This window comes from Planococcus citri, chromosome 1 (genome assembly GCF_950023065.1).
Source record: "Planococcus citri chromosome 1, ihPlaCitr1.1, whole genome shotgun sequence".
Taxonomy (NCBI): Eukaryota; Metazoa; Arthropoda; class Insecta; order Hemiptera; family Pseudococcidae; genus Planococcus; species Planococcus citri.
The window spans coordinates 82,178,153-82,187,967 of NC_088677.1; the positions used below are offsets into that span (position 1 = coordinate 82,178,153).

The window sequence follows — 9,815 nt, forward strand, 5'->3', positions numbered from 1 at the left end:
ACTAAGAGTGGAGAAACTCGCACCGCGTGTTTAATATTGCTAATAGTGAAAACTCATCTATTGTCTGTCTATTTAACATATACGAGCATATACTCGTACCTGTGTGTAGTTTATGATAGATGTACAGAAATGTCTCTAACTTGAAATGCGCAATACTTGCGTGAAAATTCATCCATGACCAACTGCCAAAATCCTGATACGAAATCGAGCGTACAAAATAGCTTTGCTTCAGCGTCTTGAGTAATAATTCTATCAAGTAAACCAGCTTCATTGTAATTCTCTGATAATATTGGATTTAAGTCCACAGGATTCAAGCAAACGCGGATTTCTCCGCTTTTCTTGACGTTGACCACAATGGGGTTTATATAAGTTGAATCTGAAGGTTCAATGACATTTGTTGCCATCATCACTTGAAGTTCCTTACGTAAGTCGTTCATTAATTTCTTTGACGGATTATATTTGGCTCCTCTGTATCGGATATCTTTGGTTGGAATGGTAAATTTTAATCGAACTCTTTTTCCGGTATATTTTCCAGGAAACTTTGAAAATACGTCACGAAATTCGCTCAAAACATCAAAAGCTTGTTCAGCTTGTGAAACAGTAATTCTTTCAGCAGTAACAGCATCTTGAAGGTCAGCTTCCAGTCGCTCGATAAATATATCTGGACCGTCGTCTATAACTCCGTCAGGTAATCGGTGATAGTTGCTAAACATATCTGTTCGCCGTAAAATGTTGTTCATTTCCAATCTGTATTCATCTTTCAGTTTCCCGCCAAAAATATTCAGCTTACCTTCGTATTGCTCAGGCGTCAAAAAGTCTATCACTTCAGTATGTACTTTCGTAGATGGCCTGCAGAGTGCTTTTCGGCGCTTAATCCTTGGTTCGATTCCAAGATACTCCATCGACTGGGTTCCAATCAAAAATACGTGATTACAGCCTTTCAGCACATAAAAAGGTATTTTCAGTGCGTGTTTTCCAAAGTATAATGTTGGTACAATAATGTATCTCGCCGTTTCAGCTTCTTTCGAGTCAGCTAAAATACAAACAGCTGGATTCTCTAGTTCGATAAAATCCAATTCATCGGAATGGTGTCGAATCAGGTGTAAAGCTGTTTCCTCCGACATTATATTCGGCACTGCCCCAGAGTCAAGCTGGGCTGGATAACAGGAATTTCCAAGTCGTAGTGGAATTACGCAGGTAATGGTGTCATTTCTCTCGTGTAATAACTGTGATTTTAAATTATCATTCATTTCGGAAACTTTTATCGGTACTTTTGTGAAAGATGATGATTTCAGGGCGTTTTGTTCTTCTTGATTCACAGATATGCGGTTCACCATGTTGACTGAGAATGCTGGAAAATAACGGTACTCGGGAGAAGAAGATCGAGATTCTGCTTCTTCGACCTGCTCATCTTCCTGAGCTGAGTCATGCTGGGCATTCGTGCTGGAGACATTTGTGTCGGACATACCGGAAATGTCATGCGAGTTATCTGTCGTCTCGGTAAGAGTGTCTGATGTATCGCTGGCAGATTGATTTAAGGTATGCATCATTTCAGCTGCAGCTTCTTTATTAGGACAGTCTAATATTTCTTGAATTAATTTCAACGAATTTGCAGTCATGTGTTGTAGTGAGCCGTCTGGTCGAGCAACAAATCGGGCATTCGGGTCATCTTCGGTGGTCAAATCAGTAATGGTAACAGGATCACGTGAATCCATGAAGCGCTTGGTTGGATCGCAGAAAATCTCAAGAAATTCGAGAATTCTTTCTCGTCCGGTAATTCCAAGGTTGTAATAATCGCTTTTGTCGTTTAAATAGAAACAATTTTTATCAGGAATCACGTTGTCATTTTCATCGCAGGCTACGGTATACTTGGTTCCAACGAGTATATTTTCCACTACTTCAGCGAAGAATATTGCTGGATACAGCGAATAGCGTACGTTGCGAGTTGAACAGACATCTAGAAGAATGTGACGAAAATCGAGCCATCTCTTGAATGAAGTAGTTGGTTCATTACCAGCTTTCGGACGAACTGGAGGAAATATTACGAGTATGTCTTTAAATTGTTTATTTACTAGTAGTCGAATTATTCTGTCGAAATAAGTTTGCACATATTTCATATCGATCGATGAATTATTCAGCTCAAAATCTCCCATCGAAATTAATACATGTTGTTTGGTGAATGAAGCGTTTTCTATTTCATGAGCTAATTCCTTCAATAAAATAACCTCTTTTAAATAAGGCTTTTTGTCGAAGTCAAGTTCTGGCATTCCATATTTGATATAATAAGCCAGACCGTCACCAATAATTTCGTAGTCATCGAGCGTTGATGGAATTCGATCGAAAGTAATAGAATTAATAGAATTAATTACAACTCCTCGTCCCCCGCTTGGCTCGCAGGGGACTTCCTCAAGTTTTTTGGCTTGATTACTTCAATGTCTGATTCGTCACCGGAGGTAGAATCTGAGTCTTGCTCCTGATCATTTTCTTCTTCTTCTTCCTGATTGTCCATTAATGACTGATAAATAAAGGCACATTTCTCCAAATCTTCGGCAGTGATTCCTAAAGAATTCAAATATTTGGTTGGAAAACGAAATGAAGGTTTCTTTGGTTGTTGTTTAGGGTCTTTGGTTGCCCCAGCGGGAGCATTGGTACCACTGGTACTTGGTACAGCGTCGTTAGATTTCGGAGGGCTTCTTCCCTTATTTCCAATTTTGTTGAATAAATTTTTAATCGCACGTCGATCAGTATTTCGGTTCGGAGTGGACATATATGGCGGTACCCAAAATTTAGTATAAGGAGGAATGGTTTGATCGTTGACTTCAGCGTTGGCATTGACGTATTCTTCATGTCGACGCATAACTTGCAATTTTTTCTTGAATCTGATACGATCTTCTTTGCATTCGGTAAACTCAAATCTTAAATCTTTCGGTACTTTTAGATAGACAGTATCCAGCAGCATCGCATCAGTAATATCGGAATCAGCTAATACATTGAACCACTTGAGTAAAATTCCAGCTATTTTCTTCGATGATTTCTGATTGAACTGCATCTTGAGAAAGTGACTTCTGGCATTATTTTGTTCAACGCCATCCCAAACTTTCTGTACAAATCCATCACGATATTTGAGATATGGTAATTTTGGATTAACATGCTCCTTATACGCCTTGGCTTCATCGCTTTGAATGATTTGCGCAAATAAATTACGATACTGAAATTCGCTAGCGCGCTGTTCTCGCATAAAATGTTCGAATTTCTCAATGAAGCTCATTACTTCATATTTGTTGGTATTATCGTAATAAATATCAGCTTCGCGTAGATGTTTAGCTTTAAGATTCATTTTTCCTTCGAGGAATTCTAAATCATACCGCAATGTACGCTGACGAGGTTTAACTCCAGTGTCTTTTGTTTTAGATTTATTTCTTCGAGCAAATACACCGGATTCATTGAATGGATTTATGTTTCCACCGCCGTCGTCGTCGTCATCGTCGCTGCTATCGTCATCGTTTCTGCGCGAACTAGAGTCATGTCCACCACTGGAACCTCCAGGATCTGATCGGCGATCGTTATTTCGAGTATTTGTGGATACTTGGTCACCAATTGGTAATATATCTGGATCCTTAGATGGATACTTACCATGCGCATTGTAATAGAATAAATCGTCGACAGAATAAGTAAGTTCAGTTGTTGTATCTTGAATCATATCGGTTTTTCTGTCAATTTGTACTGTATCTTTCTTTAAAGAGGCGAACATTTTATCATAAACTCCAAATTTACGCGAGGCTTTTCCCAATTCTTCGGTCAAATATTTCTCCAAATTTTTATGGTCTGAAGAGCGTTGTTCTTGAAAAGTAAAATACACATCTTTGAGATCTCCTCTCGTGGTAGAAATTCCAACTTCAAGACCTTTGATGCGATCCTTAACCGCAGACGTTCGAGCAGCCCAACCGGTATTTTCTCTTTTGATCCAGTCTATAATTCCTTAAGCATGAACCAAAGATACAGCTTGATCATTTTCCGGTAGATTATACTCAGCAACTTCAACAGCAGGATAAGGTGCCTCAGGATCATATTCATCGAAACAATATACTCGGCCAGCATCCTGATCAACGTCATTTTCTTCATTATCGTTTGCCCCAGCCTCAGCATCTGTGTTTACCGCGACGTTACGAGTTCTAGGTCTTCCTTCACCATTGTCAATTTCTTCCTCAGCGTCAGGATGAGTTTGAGGAATTCGTCGAATAACTGCTGGAGGAGGTACCTGTAAATTTATTTCTGGAACGTCTCCAAACATATCAATCCAATGAAAGGTTTCTTGAAGTTCTTCGAATTCATTTTGAGTAGCGTCGGGATCGTCGTCGTCTTCAACAACTGTTGATAAATTTACGCGCATAGGCTGGTTTTCCACTGATCTTCGTGGTGTGGATGCTGAGGGCTCGAGTATAGTTCCATCTGGAAGAGTGTATCGAACTTTCTTCTTTCCACCTTCAGTAGAGACAATTGGACTAGCAATCACTGATTGTTGCTCAGGAGTAGCCTTCTTTTTTGAAGAGTAAAATCTCTGGGTTTCGGTGATAAATTTCGACGTTGCTCCTCGCTCAGAGCTTTGAGTCGGATGTCCGAGTTCTGCATTTATTCGAGCAGTAGCGCGAGTCCATGGCTGACGTGTTGGCTGCGCTTGAGGTCTTGGACGAGTCGAGGTTTTTCGCGCTTTTCCATTAGAATTACGCTCTGTATCGCCGTTGCTCATTTTTTCTGAATTAGTACTTGCGTAAATTGCTGGAGTAGAATATTTCTACGAATAAATTAATCGTCAATATTATTCCTGTTATTACGTACGATGAAATATAGAATTAATTCAATTTTTATTAGAATGAATAGAATTAAATAAACGTTGTCGTATAATGTTTCAGGAATACTTACGTAGCTGGAAAGCAAGCTGATTAATTTCTCGAAGAGTTCAGATAAATACAGCACTCCCAATATTACAGCAAGTAGAAAAAATACAATTTGACAAGGTAAGCGTAAGTGTGTCCAGAGAAGTATCCACATCAATAGAATAAATAGAATTAATATGTTTTATTTATTCTCCAGGTTCGAAGGCGCTGATTGGTAACGTAGAACTAATAAATTAATAATACTCGCCGCGTCGTGATTATTAGCTAATATTTAGGCAGGTATCGAAATAATATCTCAACTCTGGAAAAACGATAATATTCAAAAGAATATTTTTCCCAAGTTCGCAGTAATAGAATTAATTGAATTAATTACGTGAATTAATTGGAATTAATAATTACGCAAATAACTATGGTCGAAATAATATTCAGGAACTGTGGGGTATTTGAGTTCCGGTAGGCTTGTTCCAAAATGTTGAAGAATCTCAAAGTCTTGAAATTGAATCAATATTTGAATGAATAGAACAAATAAAGAGCAGTAGACAGCTTGATGTGAACAGGTCAAGAATCAATAGAATAATGAAGCTTCTGTTCTCTTACTGCTAGGGTATCGACCTACTAATCATACTGTGAAGAGGGGGTTGTGTCATCGTATTTTCGAGAGTAGGGATGATTAATCGCGATTATTGCACAATATTTCGCTGGTGGCGTTTAAATACTCAACCGTGCCGTTGTTATCTCGTTGATAAAAGATTCTGGATCTTTCTGTACCAAGTAAATTTGTAAGAAACTTCGCGAAAGAAGATAACAATAAGCTATCTCTGGCGCTAACCAGTGACAAGTACCCGCTGTACCTCCGTGAACGATAGGACGTGCAAATACTTGGTGGTACTGATAAGGAAGCTGCAAGTACCTAAATATAGAACAAATATCTAACGGTGCTCGCGTAATCGCGAAGGGTAGACAATGGACTAGTATTTTTATCTTGATAAAGGTATTTGCGGATTTTCCCAGCTGCCGATTATTGTGTAATTTTTCAGCAACGAAATAATCAATTGAGATAACGATTGATGTTGAATGTATCGAGCGGGTGAGATAAGGATCGCGTAAATACCCGCGGCTATTGTATTGCGTTAAAAATACTTCCATTATCTTATCTAAGCGCCAGCTTTGGTCAGGTTTCGCGTGTATTTTTATTCGGACGTGTTGATAAATAGAAATAATATGAGAATGGGAAAAAACCCAGTGCAACTTTTGTCACACTTTCAAACCTGTCGAATTCTTGTTCAAGGTCGTTTAGGTTCGTGGAAAATCCCGTAACGAGTGTAAAAGGTGGCGATTTTTATTCCATGGAATAAATAGAACAAATAAACGTCATTTCGTCGTCATAATTTCTTCCATAAACGAACGAATAAATACGCGATTTCTGGTACTTTTCAGTGTTGTGATTGGATGAACGGTTGAAATAATCATCCAATGAGATTCGCTGGTATAAAATTACGCATTTTGGTCGTAATTTTGCGAATTATTTTCGCTCATAAATGCCATAAGCATACTCTTGTACCATGTAGAGTAGAATCAATAAATGAACGAATAGAATGAATTTTAATTTAAATAGAAATAATACGTAATCGGAGAAATGTAGGTACTTTTAACTGCTACATGACGAAAAAATACGTTCGGATATGTTTTTCATCAATGTACTTCGAGGTAATTTGTGGGTAAGTTGCCCCAGGGGGTGTAAAGGGTCCACAGGGGGCTGGAATACGAACAAATACTCGATTTTTCTGCAGTAAAAGGGCGATTACGTCTGTAAATGCGAAGATTTGCGAATCAATGGATTGGCGAGTTCGTAAATTTTATGGTGATGGGTAGTATGTCCGAGCTCGTGAAAATTTCACCACCATAAACGTTCGTTGAGAGTGAATTAATATTCCATCCGTGGGTAATTTTATGGAATCAATAGAATAAATAGAATTGATAGAATTAATAAATTTTCACTTTCAGTCTTCGTAAATTGAATTAATAGATATTTTCGCAAATCTTGATGTTGTTTGGCATGAATTTTCGAATCAATCGCTGACTTATGGAATTTTTTCCATTGGCGGGGTTAACAAAAATACATGGATGTAATAATTACGAAAAATTCTGATTCTTTCTGCAACTTTCTCTGTAATCCTGATTCGTCTGCGCAAACGAATCAAACATCCAAATAATAGGAGAAATAATTAGTTTTTTCGTAAAATACTGCATCATACTGAAGCTAAGAATTTCCTAACAGAAATATCTTGCTATGAGGAAATAATTTGAATTAATGAGAACTATTAGAATTAATAGAACTAATAGAATCAATAATGCTGATTATTTCCACACCTATGGGCTGGTACACCCATAGGAATTTATCTTGAATTAATATTTAAGTAAATCTTCGCTCCCCACCAGGGATGCCAAAATGTAGGGGGAGATTATGCAGATCTGGGGTGCAGGTTACTGCGATCCTTAGCTTCTAGGAAAGGATTTACGAAAGTAACGAATCTCTCTACATGAACAGGACCCCCTGAGTACCATTGGTTCAGTCCGAGAACCTCATGGGGGTCCAACCCTAGATATCGGTTGGGGTTTGAGCCAGAATTAATAAAAACTCGTAAATTGAGAATTTACTCCTTGTTATTTCCTCTGGGTGAGTGACCAAGCCACCAATATCATCATAGGACGAAATTTGAGTGTTGGGAAACGAATATAAATACGTAAATAAGAACACAGATCTTCTTCAAGTACATCTAATTATCTCAAATTACGAGAAAAGAACAACATGAAGTTGATATCTCTTGAGAGTAATTATTGGAGAAGGAAAGGGAGGTTGAGAATTACTACTAATTCGTAGCCTATTCTCGGATTGGTATTTTTGGATAAAAAATTGGTAAAAGAAAAGATAAATACCTGGGATTTATGTTGAGTTGGGAAGACAATATAATTAATTCCAACCATACTAGGAATTAATTAAAAATTGCTTGTAGTATGGTTTACACTTCCGGAAGTTCCAATACACCTGACTTTATAGAATTAATAATTATAGGGAGTATCACAAGTCAGTGTGAAAAGATTCCCTATCCAATTAAATTGGACACATAAATAAGAGGCACTTCCGTAAATAGTGACCCCTGAGCTCCACGTACTTGGCTAGTTTCATCCACTGCGTTATAGAACGAATAGAATTAGTAGAATGAATATTCTGACCCCCGAATCCACACTGGTAGCCCCCCAAGCCTCGGAGAGTCTAGGAGAGCTGACCAGGCAGTTCGGCAGTACATTGGATACTGACTGTACAATGAAACTAGCAACTATGAGCTTAGGGTAAAAATGAGTCTGGACCAAGCAGCAGAGGCAGCGGATGCGCGCGTTTCTGGACTATGATTGGCTGATTATTATGTCATGAGATCGCGGAAAAACCCTTTCGTTGATAGTATCCGCGAGCTGAATATTCGCGTCAGGTTGGGCAATATAGTAAATGTTTTTTCTCCCAGTTAGGTAGCAGAAAAAGCTGTTTTTTCTCCCTCTACAGATGTTTGATGACATTGGAAAAGCGAAAAATCCGGCTCCCTTTTCTTATAAAATCTTGAATGTTTAAAAAATGTCCTGCTAAGGTCCTTTTTTATTTTGTACAAAGGAGTCCCAATAAAGCCACTTTTTGGGCTCCTCACAGTTATCGACTCGACTACTCTTAAAATATTGTAATAGATGTCCCAAATACGAATCCGTGGTTAGTTAATCCAAAATTACCTTTTTTGGGCTCCAGGGGTTCCCAAAGTTGTGAATAAAAAAAGAATTTTAGGAACCACTAAGTATCATTTTCAAAACCTTTTTTAAGCGTATAAAATATCTGTTTGAACTCGATAAACGTTATGCGAAGTGATTTTCTAATTTTCGACCCTTTGGAGCAGAAATGGGGGGGGGGGATTTCAATTTTTGGAAAATTTTGGAATCGCCATTTTGACCTTACCCCTTTGAACCCCGCTAAAAAGCTTTTTACAGTATATTAGTATCTGAAACACCTTCATCCTACCAAATTTTGAGCTCAATAAAATTTCCCGCTGGTACTCAAAAATCCAATTTTTTAGTTTTTTGTAATTTCGATATTTTGGGAACCCCTGGCAAACTGGAAACCTGCGATTTGCGCCAAACGTAACGTTTTGAAGTATATACGTATTCAATAATCTAGATGAAAAAGTTAAATTAAGCTCCCTGTATATGTATTCGTAATTTTGAACCCTTTTTTTAGAGCCCCGCATTTTAGGCACCCCTAAAAATGGCGTTTGTGCATAATTTTTCAAACAAATTGAAGAATTTACATTTGAAACACTCCAGCAAGTGCTCGATAATTTTTCATTTGATTTTTTCTGTAACTTTCAAAATTGAGCTATTTTAGGTCAAATTCTGGGATTTTTACTTCGTTGAAATCATGAAAATGTTATTTTAAACGTCTTTTCGAAGAGTTAAATCTCAGATGGGATGCGTACTGTTAACGTTGAAAAATGGAAAAATTGTTATTTTTCAGGATTCATATAGACTATAGTCAACTTCAAATTGAAATTGAGGGGTTAAAAACCCATTTTACGAGTAGATAATTTTTGACCACGTAACGTGAAAGAGAAGGTCTTCAATGATTGGAATAAAAAAAAAGAACTAAAGATTCGTTGGCAATAAAGCCTTTTTCCACATGACTCTCTATATTTTATCTAGATAATCAAGTATAGCTACTTATGTTAGTATATGGTTTTATGTTTCTTACCTTCTTCTAATGATTTGCGATAAACATTTCTTTCAACAAAATATGAAAATAAAACACAATGAGACTCGAAATCCTTCAAACCACCATCGCGGTATAATTGTGAAGCACTATTTTATACGAAATTCATTAAAAAT

General features: G+C 37.5%; 1 protein-coding gene across 1 annotated transcript in view; it reads right to left on the bottom strand.

The window, feature by feature from the left end:
- LOC135837771 (plexin-A4-like) overlaps window positions 1–9,815 on the bottom strand; it is a 64,362-nt gene extending 54,547 nt beyond the window's left edge. Inside the window, exon 1 of the mRNA XM_065353159.1 lies at window positions 9,682–9,815. The gene's annotated coding sequence lies outside the window, so the exon portion shown is untranslated. The remainder of the gene's footprint in view (window positions 1–9,681) is intronic.